A 16,475-nucleotide genomic window follows, 5' to 3' on the forward strand; every position below is an offset into this window, starting at 1 on the left:
AAAAACTATTTACAATAACACCTTAAGAGTGAGTAGGTATTTATACTTTTCAAACTGCTTTCCATGCTGCATTATCTCATTAAACTGTATAACATTCCTGAAAGGAAGGAAAGACACTTTGTTCAACTATCTAATCACTGGCAGGAATCTTTTCAGAATGTATCCTTGTAATGATCAATAAAATCCTTTTCACAGAGAATGAACATTTATCAAGACCCATAAAGATAACGAGCTTTTTTTCTTCTGTAGAGCTTGTTAAAATCCAAGGTCTCTGCCTTCTGTCTCAGGATAGAAAGACATGTGACCCAAGAAAAAGCAATGAAAAAGATGTAACTTTGGAATAATTGAAGAATGGATTTTAGACTTGAAAAGAGTCTCAGAACTAGCTGTCAGAACAAGTGGAGTCTCAGAGAAGCTAGGTGACTTGTCCATGATCAGAGAATTCTAGTAGTGCCAGGACTAGACCCCAAGTCTGCTGATCCCCAGTCCTGTGGGTGCACCATGCTTGGCCAAAGACTTTGAGGCACATCTTCAAAGCGTCACACAGAGCAACCCAAGTGATGTGAGCTTGTGCCTCTCCTATGTTATATGAGTTTAGGAAGAAGGAAAAATGTAGTACATGCTGGGGGCAGCTCTTACCTGCTGCAGGAGCTGCTTGTTAGCTTCTCTTCCCATCTCTGTGTTCATTGATACACTTTAGTAGTTTGAAATCAGCCAGTATTAGAGGGCAGGAGAGTTGGTTTTAATCATATGCCTATAAGACCACTGGTAAGATCCTCTCCATCCTCAGTGAAAAGCGCTCATCTCCGACTTGTCAGACTCCTCAGGCATTGTTTTAGGAAGAATTCTAAGAATATTTTTCTCCGTCTTTTAGATTTGGACCTGAAATGAAATAATAGCGACAGCAACCATTTATTATGTGCTTTTCCTGTGCCGCATGCTATACTGTGGTTTTACTTGCAACGCTCTTTAAACCTGCATAACCTATCAGAGTGGATACCCTCATCACCCCATTTTACAGATGAACAGAGGCCCAGAGTTGATATGTAATTTACTAAACATTGCTGATTATACGTGGGAAAAACAGAATTGAAAACCAGATATTGCTCCACAGCCTCTAGTTTATCCCTAATATCATGCTGCCTCTGAACCTGGCCCTATAAACCGTGTTCTTACCAGGTGTCTACTACTGCCAGGTGCTGTGCTAGACCATACCTAAACATATGTCACTCTGCAAAGTGGGTATATTTAGTATCTTGCGTTGTACTGGTATACTGAGGATTAGAAAGATTAGGTGCTTGGCCCTCAGTCATAATGCTGGAACATGGTAAATTGGGACTTGCAGCAGGCCTACTCATCCCAGCCCCTCCTCCTCCCAAGCAGCCTCAAGCAGCCTGTAAACTGACCACAATAAAGCATGCTGACATTTGAGTGTGACTGAGACGTCTCTGTTGTCACCCCTCGCATGAATTTTCCTCATATCACAGGCAATTCTGATAGATTTTAGACTCTTTCTGTAAAGACAAAGGTAGTGACAACATATATATGCAGAGTTGATTAAATGAAATAGCTAGACAGAGTGACAATGCCCATTTCATGACCCAAACTTTCTAAATACCATCATTGTCACTGAAGGACATTTTATTTTTATTTGGAATTTTCAAAAAGTAAACTTTCCATCTTTATTCACTTGGAGAAAGCCTTACTGCTCAGACCAAGAATGAGAATGATTTTAAAAGTACCAGGCTCCCAAATGGCTTTTGAGGTTCAAATTGCATAACTGAAACAAGCAAATACTTTGAACTAGAATGGAGAAAGAAACTTTACACTTTTTACCATCATTGCTCACTCTAATCCAAACTTAATTTTTGCTGTTCATTTTTAAAGGAAATAAAGGGCCCAAATCCCCTACAAAAATCTATTAGGAAATGTCAGAAACTATTATTGTTGATAAAAAAATTTCATGTTAAATAAAAAAACTTGGTGCTCCCAATTTTTAAACCAAATATGAAGCAGTAAGTGTGCAGTGGAATCCAAATCCACCTCTCTAAACCATTTCAAACATCTGGCCAATTTCTATGCAAATATTTAGCCTGAAAAGGTTGCTTAGTGTTGTGCTGGATGTTAATAGAGATGGATGAGAATGTGGAGATGCATTCTTGAATAGCTTATTATCCTCTAAACAGATAAAGCCAACATCCTCAAAACAACCCGTAATGTTACCCATTAATGGTGCAATCCTGATTCTATGTGCCTTGGAATAGGAGAAGTGAATAGCACCTTCTGGTAGCATGGGCTGGAGAGAGCAGACATGCTTTTTGGGAAATGGACAGCGCTGAGGGTGGGCAACAGGTAGGGTTTGACTAAGTCTTTAACGATGGGTGCTGTCATGTTTAGTTTCATGCACCACCTTGACCAGATGGTGGTGCCTGTTTGTTTGGTTGGGCAAGTGCTGGCCCGTCTATTGTTATGAGGACATTTCATAGAATTAAATCATGATCACATTGGCTGCATATACAACTGATTGCTTTTGTAATCAGCCAAGGGGAGTGTCTTCAGCAATGAGTCGTGCTTAATCTAATCACTGGAAGGCTTTTAATGAGGATTCAGAAGAGATGGTCTCTCTTCCTCCTTCAGCCAGTGAGCTTCTCCTGTGGAGTTTATCAAGACCCTTCATTGGAGTCATCAGCTTCACAGCTTGCCCTACGGATTTTGGACTCTACATTCCCATGATTATGTGAGATACTTTTATAAATTTTCTATCTATGAATATTTCTTGCTGATTCTGTTTCTCTAGAGAACCCTAGCTAATACAACTTGGTACCAGGAGTGATTCTTAAGAAACAGAGTCTTGAAAATGGGTTTTTAAGACTGGTTTTCTACCCTGACTGGACTCAAAGGCACTAAGGACTCTGATTCCCATAATTAGAATGATACTGCCAATTCACGGGGTGATTTGACAAAAGAGATTGTCAAAATATCACCATTGGATTCTTCTAATGCTTCACTAGTATGAAGCCGGGCTCTGGGGGATAATGTTTTGGACACGTTTATGGAGTTTTGTGGAAATAGAAGGCATAGGGATGTTGGCTGGTTCTTGTTAGATATATTGTATACATTAATGAGTGGAAGGGATGGGCTTAAGTCTTCAAATGAGAACCTTACATTTCATCTCATAGATACAAACATTTCTAGAGTGTCCTGAAGGAAAATCTTATTTCCTATAGCTGTAGACTTGAGATCTCCAGAAATCAGACTCAGAAACTTATTGTTAGAGTAGCAACTATACATCGTACACTGAAATCTCAATCTTGCATGGTGTCTGCCATTAAAGTGAGGGCATTTATTGGAAAGGAGTGGGACCCTGAAAAGTGGGATGGTGACATATGGATTGATAATGATGTGGTGGAGAGGTTGAAACCCCAGGTCATGCTGAGTCTTCTCTAGATAACCCTGTAATAGTCTGCCCTGAAACCATAGCCACTCCATCTTCAGCCTGCCCTGAGGAGTTGGCCACACAACCTTCACCTAAAGGGATCAGCCCTAGAGTGATTAATCATGTTTCACTAGAAGAAACTGTAAATGAATGCTCTGAAGCAAATGACTGGGTAGATATTTGTAATTCTTTTCATGAACCACCTCCATGACCCCTCATTTCTTCCAAACCTATAACTAGACTAAAGTCCCAATAGACCCCAAAAGTTGAAGTATCACTCATGAGGAAGTATGTTATATCCCAAAATAACTGTGTGAGTTTTCCAATTTATATAGACAGAAATCAAGGGAATATGTGTGGCTATGGGATTTTAAGGGTGTTGGATAATGGTGGAAGGAATATAAGTCTGGATCAGGATGAATTTATTGATATGGATCCACTAAGCAGAGATTCTGCATTCAGTGTTATAGCTCGAGGGGTTAGAAAAGGCATTAACAGTTTGTTTGGATGGTTAACTGAAACATGGATCAAAAGGTGGCCAGCATTACCTGAAGTTGAAATGCCAGAACTGCCCTGGTATAATGTAGATGAGGTGATCCAGAGGCTTAGAGAGATTGGGATGTTAGAATGGATTTATGATGCAAAGCCTGCTCTTACAGCCCAGGAATATCCAGAGGATGCAGCTTTTACTAGAACAGTGAGAAATAAATTTGTGAGACTAGCTCCATCATCCCTGAAGAGGTCTATAGTTGCACTTCTCTGTAAGTCAGATATTACTGTGGGAACTGCTGTCACTGAGCTGGAATCCTTAAACACAGTGAGGATGACTAGATCTTGAGTTGGCAGAATCTAGTGAAGTGAAGCCAGGTGGCAGCACTTAATCACCAAAGATAAGATGGATGTGGCTATCATAATAGACAGCAAACTCAAAGCAGGAGTCAAAATAATCTGACATGTAGATACATGTGGCATTGACTAGTAAGTCATGGGGTACTTACAAGTACAATAGATGGGCAGTCTACTAAATTTTTGTTTGAGTTGTATAAACAAAAGAGTTCTAGGTCAAGTGAACGATGTCTAACTTGAATTACAAAACAGAGAGTCATGGCCCCTTAATCAATTTCTAGATTTGAGAGCGTTTACCACCCAGAGCTTCTTGAATGAGGGAGAGGCCAGTTTTCTTCAGGGGAGGACCCTGTTACTCTGCCACAGATTTATACTGTTAATCTTCCTCCTTACCTTCCACAAGGAAACCAACAGCTTTTTACCAGGGTAACTGTGCACTGGGGGAAAGGAAATGATCAGATATTTCAGGGATTATTAAACACTGATTCAGAAGTGATATTAATTCCAGGGGACCTAAAACATCACTCTGGCCCACGAGTCAGAGTGGGGGCTTATGGAGGTTAGGTGATCGATGGAGTTTTAGCTCAGGTTTGCCTCACAGTGGGTCCATTGGGCCCCTGGACCCATCCTGTAGTTATTTCCCCAGTTCCAGAATGCATAATTAGAATAGACGTATTGAGCAAGTGGCAGGATCCCCACATAGACTCTCTAACTCATGCAGTGAGGGTTATTATGGTGGGAACGGCCAAGTGGAAGCCACTAGAACTGCCCCTACCTAGCAAAATAGTAAATCAGAAGCAATACTAGATTCCTGGAGGGATTGCAGAGATTACTGGCACTCTTAAGGATGTGAAAGATGCAGGGATGGTGATTCCCACCACACCCCCATTCAATTCTCCTATTTGGCCTGTGTAGAAAGTAGATGGGTCTTGGAGGATGACAGTGTATTATCGTAAGCTCAACCAGGTGGTAACTCTAATTACAGCTGCTGTTCAATGTGATATCATTGCTTGAGCAAATCAATACATCCCCTGGTAACTGGTATGCAGCTATTGATCTGGAAAATGCTTTTCTTCTCAATAGCTGTTAGTAAGAACCACTAGAAACAGTTTGCTTTCAGTTGGCAAGGTCAGCAATATACTTTCACTGTCCTACCTCAGGGGTATATCAACTCTCCAGCCTTATGTCATAATGTTGTCTGCCTGCAGGGAACTTGATCATTATTTTCTCCCACAAGACATCACACTGGTCCATAATACTGATGGCATCATGTTGACTAGACCTAGTAAGCAAGAAGTAGCAAATAACCTAGACTTATTGGTAAGGCATTTGCATGTCAGAGGATGAGAGAAAAATCCAATAAAAATACAGGGGTCTTCACCTCAGTGAAATTTCTAGGTGTCCACTGGTGTGGGGAATGTTGAGATATCCCTTCTAAGGTGAAGGATAAGTTGCTGCATCTGGACCCTCCCATGACCCTAAAAAGGCACAATGCTTAGTTGGTCTCTTTGGATTTGGCAACAACATATTCCTCACTTGGTTGTACTAATCTGGCCCATTTATTCAGTGACCAGAAAAGCTGCTAATTTTGAGTGGGGACCTGAACAAGAGGAGGCTCTGTGACAGGTTCAGGCTGCTGTACAAGCTGCTCTGCCACTTGGACCATATGATCCAGCAGATCCAATGTTGCTGGAAGTATCAGTGGTAAATAGGGATGCTGTCTGCAGCCTTTAGCAGGTCCCTGTAGGAGAATCACAATGCAGACCCTTAGGATTTTGGAGCAAAACCTTACCATCTGCTGCAGACAACTACTCTTCTTTTGAGAGAAAGAGCCTACTACTGGGCTTTAGTAGAGACTGAATGCTTGACCTTGGACTATCAAGTTATCATGAGACCTGAGTTGCCTATGATGAGCTAGGTGTTGTCTGACCCAACAAGCCATAAAGTTGTGTGTGCACAGCAGCACTTCATCATAAAATGGAAATGGTATATAAGAGATAGGGTCAGAGCAGGTCATGAAGGCAAAAGTAAGTTATATGAAGAATTGGCCCAAATGCCCATGGTCTCCACTCCTGCCACATTGCCTTCTCTTTCCCAGACCAGATCTATGGCCTCTTGGGGAGTTCCTTACAGTGAATTGACTGAGGAAGAGAAAACTCGGGCCTGGTTTACAGATGGTTCAGCACGATATGCAAGTACACCCGAAAGTGGACAGTTGCAGCACTACAACCCCTTTCTGGGGTGTTCTTGAAGGACAGTGGTGAGGGGAAATCCTCCCAGTGGGAAGAACTTTGAGCAGTGCACCTGGTTGTTTATTTTGCTTGGAAGGAGAACTGGCCAGAGGTGCATTTACATATTGACTCATGGGCTGTTGCTAATGGCTTGGATGTCTGGTAAGGGACTTGGAAAGACCATAATTGGAAAATTGGTCACAAACAAGTCTTGGGAAGAGGTATGTGGATAGACCTTTCTGAGTGGGCGAAAAGCATGAAGATATCTGTGACCCTCATGAATGTGCAACAGAGGGTGACTTCAGCAGAGGAAGTTTTTAATAATCAAGTAGATAAGATGACCTGTTCTTTGAATGACAGTCAACCTCTTTCCCCAACAACTCCTGTCAGTGGCCAATGGGCTCATGAACAAAGTGGTCATGGTGGTAGGGATGGAGCAGCAACATGAACTTCCACTCACCAGGGCTGATGTGATTACAGCCACTGCTGAGTGCCCAATCTGCCAGCAACAGAGACCCACACTCAGCCCCGATGTGACCAGCTGTCTACATGGTGGCAGACTGATTACACTGGACCATTCCCTTCATGGAAGGGGCAGCAGTTTACTCTAACAGGAATAGATACATACTCTGGATATGGGTGTGCTTTCCCTGTATGCAGTGCTTCTGCCAACACTACCATCCGAGGACTTACAGAATGCCTATCCATCATCATGGGTATTCCACGTAGCATTGCTTCTGATCAAGGAACACACTTCACAGCAAATGAAGTGTGGGAATGGGCACATGCTCATGGAATTCTCTGGTCTTACCATGTTCCCCATCATCCTGAGGCAGTTGGATTGATCAAACAGTGGAATGGCATTTTTAAAACTCAATTATGGTGTCAATTAGGTGGCAATACCTTGCAGGGCCGGGATGATGTCCTCCAGGAGGCTATGTATGCTCTGAATCAGCATCTGATGTATGGTGATGTTTCTCCCATAGCCAGGATCCATGGGTCCAGGAACCAAGGGGTGGAGATGGAGTGGCACCATACTCTGTCACCCCTGGTGATCCTCTAGGAAAAATTTTGCTTCCTGACCCTGTGACTTCAAGCTCCGCTGATCTATAGATTTTAGTTCCAGAACGGTGAGTGCTTCCACCAGAAGAAATAACAATGATTCCATTGAACTGGAATCTAAGGCTGCCACCTGGCCACTTTAGCCTACTCATGCCCCTGGATCAACAGGCCAAAAAGGGGATTACTTTGCTGGCTGAGTGATTGATCCTGACTCTCAGCGGGGAATAGGACTGCAACTACACAATGGAGGTAAAGAAGAGTTTTCTTGGAATATAGGAGATCCCCTAGGGTGTCTTTTAGTACCACCATGTCTGTGATTAAAATCAATGGAAAATTGCAATAACCCAATCAGGCGGGACTACCAATGGCTCTGAAACTTCAGAAATGAAGGTTTGGGTCACCCCATCAGGCAAAGAGGCACAGCCAGTTGAAATGCTTGCTGAGGGTAAAGGGAACATGGAATGGGTAGTGGAAGAAGTTGGTGATAAATATGAACTATGACTACATGATCAGCTACATAAACAAGGACAGTAATGCTGTTTTCTTCATGTTATAGCATTTAAGTTGTAAGATATCAAGTTTAAGAATAAATATTACCCAAGGACTTGCATCTTATTCCGAGGAGATTTAATTCATTTCCCATTGTACATGGGACAGTTGAATATTGTTAAGTGAGGAAAAAATGTGTCTTCCATTATTTTCTATTTAGAGATTAAGTATGGTTTAAGGTGATGTGTATAGCTGCCAAGTTGATAAGGGGTAAACTGTCATGGTCAGGTTCTTATGTCAATTTGGCCTCGTGGTGGTGTCTGTTTGTCTGGTTGAGCAAGTACTAGCCTTTCTGTTGCTATAAGGGCATTTCATAGAATTAAGTCATGATCACATCGGCTGCATCCACAACTGATTGCATTTGTAATCAGCCAAGGGGAGTGTCTTCTGCAATGAGTGATACTTAATTACTGGAAGGTTTTTGATGAGGATTCAGAAGAAACAGTCTCTCTTCATGCTTCGGCCAGTGAGCCTCTCCTGCAGAGTTCGTCCAGACCCTTCATCAGAGTTGTTAGCTTCACAGCCTGCCCTATGGATTTTGGACCCTACATTCTCGTGGTTACATAAGACCCTTTAAAAATTTTTATATCTATGAATATTTCCTGCTGATTTTGTTTCTCTAGAGAGCCCTAGCTAATACAACTGCCATTAAAATGAATACCAAGAAGCCATGCCAGCTATTCCAAGTGGAAGAGAAGGCAAAAACAAAAGCTTAGAGATAAGATTGAGCCTGTTGTGTTCTGGGAACATTTCTTGGATGTTCTTTCCAATATGATAATTAAGCGAAAAAAGTAAAGAGATGATATGGGGTCCAGTTTGGATGTTCCATCTGGCCACTCAAAGTGGTTAAGTTTACTGTGATGGGCATCTGTGAACCATTCTAAGTGCTTGAGAAGTAATAGTTGGATGGAAGTGGCAATTTAAGAAAATTCACATCCCTCCTCTGCCACTCCATGGATCCTCGTGCAGGCCTTCCATTGCTTCCAAAGACAGATCCACTTCACTGTAGCCTCTGAGCCAGTCCTGACGTAGATAGATCAAGAAGACTTTGGCTGCTGGAGCAACTGTTCTTTGGCCTAGTCTGAATTTCAGCAACATTTTTCTTCATAGTCTCGGTACTCTATCACTTAATCTTCAATTTTCTCCCAATCTGCCAATGTGCTATCTACACATGACCACTGGGTTACTGTTTGGCCCTCCAACCTTGGGATACCCACTAGCTATGATTCCTAAAAGCCTCATTTTGCCTTGTCATCCCTCCACTCCTGCAGAGATAAGATGATGTTTGCCTTATCCAATATTTTGGTGTCCAAGGTCCTGCAGCTTCATATGCTACAGGAAGAAGGGATTCACCACTGCTGTGCTCTGACCACCTGCTGGATTCCTGCTGTTTGGACTGCTAATGCCTGTCATACACCCGGGATGACTACAAATTTTACAGCTCTTGAAACAGCATTAACCCAATTAGATGCAACTCCACTGTTATAGACCATTTGAGCCTCAGGACCTGGAACTCCAGGTCCATCCTGCCTGGAATGCTGTTTTGTCCCCTTGATAGCATGACATACATCTATCAACAACACCCATTGTTTACTGTAATGTAGACTTCACCTCGTCCTCATTTTACTTTGCTTATATTTCTTTCAAGTCAAGAAAGGCTTAACTGCAAATGTGTTGCCCCACCAGATGGTGAAAGCCTTGAGGCAGGGGCTGTGTGTCCCTTCTCTGTAACTTCAGCACCTCCCTGGGGTAGATGGTGAGTGTCTTATGGATGGGTCTACAGTCAATTCATAACTCCTCCTCTTATCCTGCCCTTGACTGATAATTGTAACCAATCATAAGATAGAAGAGTTGGCCCCAGCCTTGGGAAGAGACAAATAAAAAGTAGATACTGTGGGGAAGCAGGGATCACATTTTATGCATGGTACTCCACTCCACTCCACTCAAATGTCAGGGAGAAAAGATATGGCATAAAATAGTATGTGCTGGTTTCTAGGTTATCCATTATCACACCATATTACAATTTAAATACCTGTATTTCCTGTCCTATTTATTTCTGTATTTCAGGGTCCACCTCATACCTAGCTCACAAATGCTTGTTGAATGAATAAATTAATGTACAGATGGGTCCTGAGTCATCAATAGCTCTGTGTCAATGCCACTCTGGCCCTTTTGCTACCATCATGCCCTTACCTCCCACCCCAAACCCCAGGAATTAGAGAGATGTGTCTGGAGATTTGGGGGAGAAAGTAGTATGAATGGACCCAATTGTGCCCCAGATTTGGGGCCTGTCCACTTCCTAAGACATAAACTCCAGACCTGTGATCTCCAGTAAGCATCTGAAAAATTTTATTTGACATCAGTCTTGGAGCAGCATTTTGGAAAAAATATTGGCTACTTCCAGAAGCCTCAGATTTCCACTGAGCGCTGGGACAGGAAGGTGGCACGAGAGGAGGAGGCAATCTAAGATCTAAGAAGAAAAGAATATTTGGTTCATCTTCCGACTTCAACAAACATAAGATCCCATCAGCCTAAAGAAACATTAGAAATTTATGATGCAGAAATAAATAGCTTGTGCATGACGCACTTCCAACTTACAGCAAGACAGCTATTAGAATGGAATGCTCTCCAAAGGATGAGACCAGATTAGACTCCATTGCTACCAGCCAAACAGCAGCTCAGGAAAATTAACAATTGCATGCAAATGGGAAGTGATTAGTATTACCTCCATCATTAGACTCTTCCCAACGGGAAGGTGACAGAACACTCTGGCAGCAGACGTGCATCTGGATAGTCTTTTAAAAATGTTGCTTTGTCTCTGCCTCTTTCCCTGAATAGTGCTAAATAATTCACTCATTCATTCATTCAGCAGCATTTATTGAACACTTCCTAGAGCCAGACAAGGTGCTCAGCCCTGCAGTGAAAAAGACTTAAAAAAAAAAAAACTACCCTTAAGTAGTTTACACCTTAGTAGGAGAGAAACTTGAATAAACAATAAAAAAATGGTATAAACAATTCTATACCAATTTTTATAGCATAAATTGATGTAAACAAGCAAAAATGGAAGAAATAAGCTCGGATGCTAATAAAGAAGAGACATCCAGCTAAATAAGACTTTGTGGGTTTTTTGTGAGGGAGCAGGTAGGGTGGGGTGGCAGGAAGGCAGGCTTCCTGGTAGAGGCTATTGTTATGTGACCCCCGAAGTGTGTGCAAAAGTTTGCCATGAAGAGGGAGGTTGGTGCATCCAAGGCACAGAGGTCAGAGGAGTCCTGCACTCTGAGAGAGCAACAGCTCTGCTGTGAGTGGAGGGGCACAAGAACCACGGGCAGAGAGAGGCAGAGATAGGTCGGCAAATCTCAACAGGTTGAGACTTCTTTTCACCTAAGGACAGTGGAGTTTTTTGAAGTATTTATTAATAACCCATTATCAATTTGTTTACCTTAGTGTGGAATTTCTGATCTGAGATGCAGTGAATTTTTGTTTGCTTGCCTCATTTTTGGTGGGGAGAAGAAAAATGGACAGATAATATTTTTAATCCCTTTCAGCATCAATGTTTCTAAATTTCATAAATATCAGAGCTGCAGGAAATTGTAAAGATTGTCCAATTCAATCTCCTTATTTTACAGATGAGGAAACTGAGCTCTACCGATTTAAAGGGCTTACTCAGGTTTATATAAATAATGAAAGGCATCGAATCTGCTTCTCTAAAATTTCAGTTCCTTTGAGTATGTGTTGAAAGAAATTTATGAACCAGCCTAGTTCTGTGAGTGAGCCTCAATTCTAAGAAAGCTAATCTCTTCCATTAAATATCTAAACAAAAGCTTAGTTTTCAGATACTGCCCTTTGCTTAATCTTCTCTCCACATTCTAGGGTTGTACTTCATTTGCAGGCCATCACACACCTCCTCCTCTTCCTTTCCTTCACCCCTCCCCGTGGCATATGGAAAGCACAAAAATCATCCCCTGCCCACCCAGACATGGCTCAAAGATGCAGTCTGCCAAGCTTTTGAGGTGGGGTAGCTATATCTATTGCAACTCTCATTAAATAATTTTCAAATAATTGTCTCTCTGATTTAAATATTCACCCAAAGTATGAGACCAACAGACCCCGAAAGACGTCTGAAACATTCCAGGTGCCAACCAGGAATCTATCCCTTCTTTTTGGTCCTCACTTCTCCCTGAGGCAGCCTAGTGAACATGCAAGTATTTCCTGATCTGAAGTCCTTCATTTTACAACTTTGAAGATGTCCTTACCGATATCCTTTTAGCGTTTGGTATTATACTATGGGAATTATCATAAAAGTGAATCCAAATACTTTTTTTTCTTGGTAAAACATGTATGTAGGAAGTGATTCAGATAATGGAAATTTTCAACCAGGTTGGCTTCCTCTGACAAATCTCACATCAAAACTATATTTAATAATAGAGTCTAAAAGAAATCCTGGAATGATGTGAAAGTGTCCTTATTTCCCTCAAGAAAAATGGACAGAACTGCAGCTTGTGCATCACTCCTAAGACAGCAGCTGTGGATTTGACTATCAAAATCTGATGACTAGCTTTTCATTCATTTATGTCATTCATTTATGCCACGAATGAAGGCCGGATTGGGTTTTAATATCTACCCATGTTTGTGCAAGCAGCGTGGGTTACTTCTTCCCACATGACCTGACATATAATATGTGATCAAAGATTGTAGAATGAACAAAATGAAGACTAACAAGGAGATTGCCAGGCTTGAATTCCCCTGATAGAGGGTATTTATAAGCTTAGCCTCACAAATGTGTTCCTTTGGGAGTATATTTCGCATATCATGTCCCTTGAGATCAGGATACAAAGCTGTTGCCATGAACTTCTTCTAAGCCATGCTCATATTAGATGACATTTGATGCAAGAGTCAGAAATACGTGCTGCGAACTACATAATGTTGTTTTCAGGCCAATTCCCACAATTCAGACTATTCCCACAATTGCCCCTTATTAAAAAAAAAAAAAAAAAAAGAAACTGAATCGTGTGCTCATAGGAGTGCCACTAAGACTTAGATACTCATGTTTAGAAAGCTCTTCAGGGAAAACATTTGCCTACTCCTTGGAATGGTTAATAAAATGGAGTTCTTTAGGTTTTTCCCTCCGGCATCATGCTCAGGAAACTATGTACTGATTAGGCAGTCACTTTAGAAATGTGGCTTCTGAAATCCTCAATAAGGAAGCAATCCCTTGCCTGTAAGATGTTTGTTCTCTTCCAGTGACGCCTGGATTTAAGTTTCAGCCAAAGTCTAAACTTCTGACCAAATTAGGAACAGTCTCAGATCATCCTAAAATTAAAATGATACAACCTTTCTTGGCATACAGAGAGATATGATTTAATACAGGGTTGCAATCAATGCAATTTAATACAATATGGAGTACTTATGCATGTTTGTGGGGAGTTGGGGTACAATAGGGGAGAACTAGGCTGCTGCAAGATTACAAAGGGCCTTGAATGCCATACTAAGGAGCTTGGAATTAAATACTCCTGCCGTCATACTCTCTCCGTTCCCTAGGCAATGTCCATCAGGATATCCTTAACACAATATTGCGCCTATTTATTTAGGTTTGTTTTCCCTAAAGGACAATAAACAACAGGAGAGCAGAACATATATCCAGATCATCTTTGTCTCTCCAGGGCTCAGCACAGTGACAAAGGTGACCATTCTACAAAAATTGGCTGATATCTTCATTATTGGTGACACTGATTGTTGTTGAATAAAAACAGAAGTGAATGAATGAGTATCTGATCTAAATATTAGGTTGGACGGGACAGGTGTGAGTGTTTCTCACAAAGCTTGCACAACTCTTAATAGAAGTAAAACACAAAGGGAAATTTCACAGACTGACCTCAGGTTTCATCCATCACCCAAAGTAGATCACTGCAGTAATGCAGATGGAAACCAAATTCCTTATAGTAAACACCCTTTGTTCCTTGACTTTTACATTAGAATTAGTTTAAAATAGGACTAATGGGTCTTTCTGTGTTGCTTGTACTCACGAGCTCCCGGGGGAGTACCAATGAGGCAGATTGATCCTATGTTCAGGATAAATTTAATCTGCATAATATTCTAAGTGGAATTTCACTCCATATCTTGGAACAAGATTTCTCTTTTACCCTATGAAACAAGAGCAAACCTTATAGACACTCTCTATAATAGGAAATGTTAATTCTCTGACTTGCCCATATTTGAAACTTTGACTAACAACAAATAATAATAATAATAATATCAGTAATAATCACAACCACTTTTAAGCACTTCTTTTGCAGCAGGACCTTTGCTAGGTTCTGTTGATAAGAATATCTGTGAAAATAATATGAGTTGAAAATCATGAGCCAGTTATCAGCTCTATTTAAATTAAGAAATCCAACCACATTACGTTGCAGTCGTCCTTCAATTTTTATTAGAACTCACACAGTTATACATATTTAAAATGTTTGTAGCTAAATTCACCCCCAAAATATTTTTTGAGAAAGAAGCCAAACATAGGCAAAAGAGCTCAGAACAGAGGATCAAGAAAATTAAATTCAAGTACTTACCCCAGGATGTTCCAGAGAATGTGACTTTGGACAGTTAGCTTAGCCATTCTACCCCCAAATTTTCTCTTTTCTAAAATTAGATGGTAGTAATGTATGAAAAGTTCCTGATTGATTAAATAAATGAAAAGGTAATCAAATAAAGCAAACCTATTTCTATTGCAGAGTACCTCACAAATTCGAAGGACTATTTCATTATTTATTATTTAATATTGGAGATATTAATCATACTCAGATTAGAAATATTTGTCTCTCAGCCAATGGAAGAATTTAAACAACACCATAAATCATTCATGAAGATTTCAACTGTATTTTCCGTATCATCAGAATACTAGCCAAAAAGGCAAGATTAAAATATTAAATTAGATCTATTTTATTAGCACTATGTATTTTGGAGAGTTTTCTCCCATCCATTACTCAAAAAAGGGGAGTGGTGGAGTTAGTTTTAATGAGACTTAAGATATTTATCAAACAGTGGCCAGAGTCTTCATTTAAATAAAAAATATCGCTTCAGTTTCTTTGGCTGCTCAAGCAAATACCATGAAATGGGCCAGGTTAAGCAATGGTTTGAGGGTGGGGAAAAAGTGCAAATCAAGGCAATTCTTCCTTCCCAAAGACTCTGGTATTCTGGTGCTGACTGCTGGTGGTCCTTGGTCACATGGCAAGCCATGTGGCAGTGTCTCCTGGTCTCTTTCTTCTCTTCAAGTTTCCTTTTTTCAGCTTCTTGCTTCTTGAGGCATTCTTTCTCTACATCTGAATTTCATTCCACCTATAAAGGACTCCAATTATCTCCAATAATCGGATTAAGACATATCCTGATTGACGTGGGTCACACTTTAACTGACGTAACCTCATCAAAGGATCCTACCTACGATGGGTCCATACCCACAGGAATGAGTTAGGTTTAAAAACATAGATTTTCTGGGGTACATATAGTTTCAAATCATCACAGTCATATTTTAATTTCAGTCAGTCTTGTGGTTAGTAGGAAACTGCTAACTATGAGTTAGCAACTGAAATTCCTTAGTTGTTAAAAATCATAATAGAAGGATCTCTGAAAGAGGGAGAGTATGGGATGATCTCTGGAGAAGGTAATTTTAAGGATTCCAAGAAGAACTCAACCATGCATCTGTCCTTATCCAAAGTTTTGCTTCATTTTTGCTAACCTTTTATTGTCAGGAAGTTATTACTTTCAGGTAGCTGTTTCCTCCACCCATAGCCTTTTCCATACATACGAATCTCTACAAAAGCCTGACATTACAACTCTTTAATGGGACCTGGAAAGAGTCACCCACTTAGCAAAGAATGTCAACTTGCTTTTACTCTTCATTAACTTGATAATTTGAAAATAAGGGCTCATGACCGGTCCTGAGAACAATGAAGCCAGATGTAGGTTCTCTGGGCACAAGAGCCAAGCCTGATCAGCATCTCCAGCATGAACACAGGACAAAGGAGAGTTGATGCGTTTATCACCTGCTGCCATCCCTGTTCCAACATGCTCTATTGGCAGGTAGGAAAACTATATCCCAAACTAACGATGGTTTTCTCAACGTCATTCAACCAACCTAGGAGTTAGAAAACAAATGAAAAGAAAACAATATCCAGTTCTTCAAGCTACAAGACCAGTGTTCTTTCTCTAATATATTCACTCATAACACCAGATGACTTCATTTTATCAGGTCACTTTTTACCATGACAGATGAAAAGGGACACTAAACTGGTGGTCAGGAGTGAGGGAACAATTGTAAAACCTCAGAAGTCTTGACCAAATTGTTTTTGTCTAGAGTTGGT

Source organism: Tamandua tetradactyla, chromosome 5 (assembly GCF_023851605.1).
Source record: "Tamandua tetradactyla isolate mTamTet1 chromosome 5, mTamTet1.pri, whole genome shotgun sequence".
Lineage (NCBI taxonomy): Eukaryota > Metazoa > Chordata > Mammalia > Pilosa > Myrmecophagidae > Tamandua > Tamandua tetradactyla.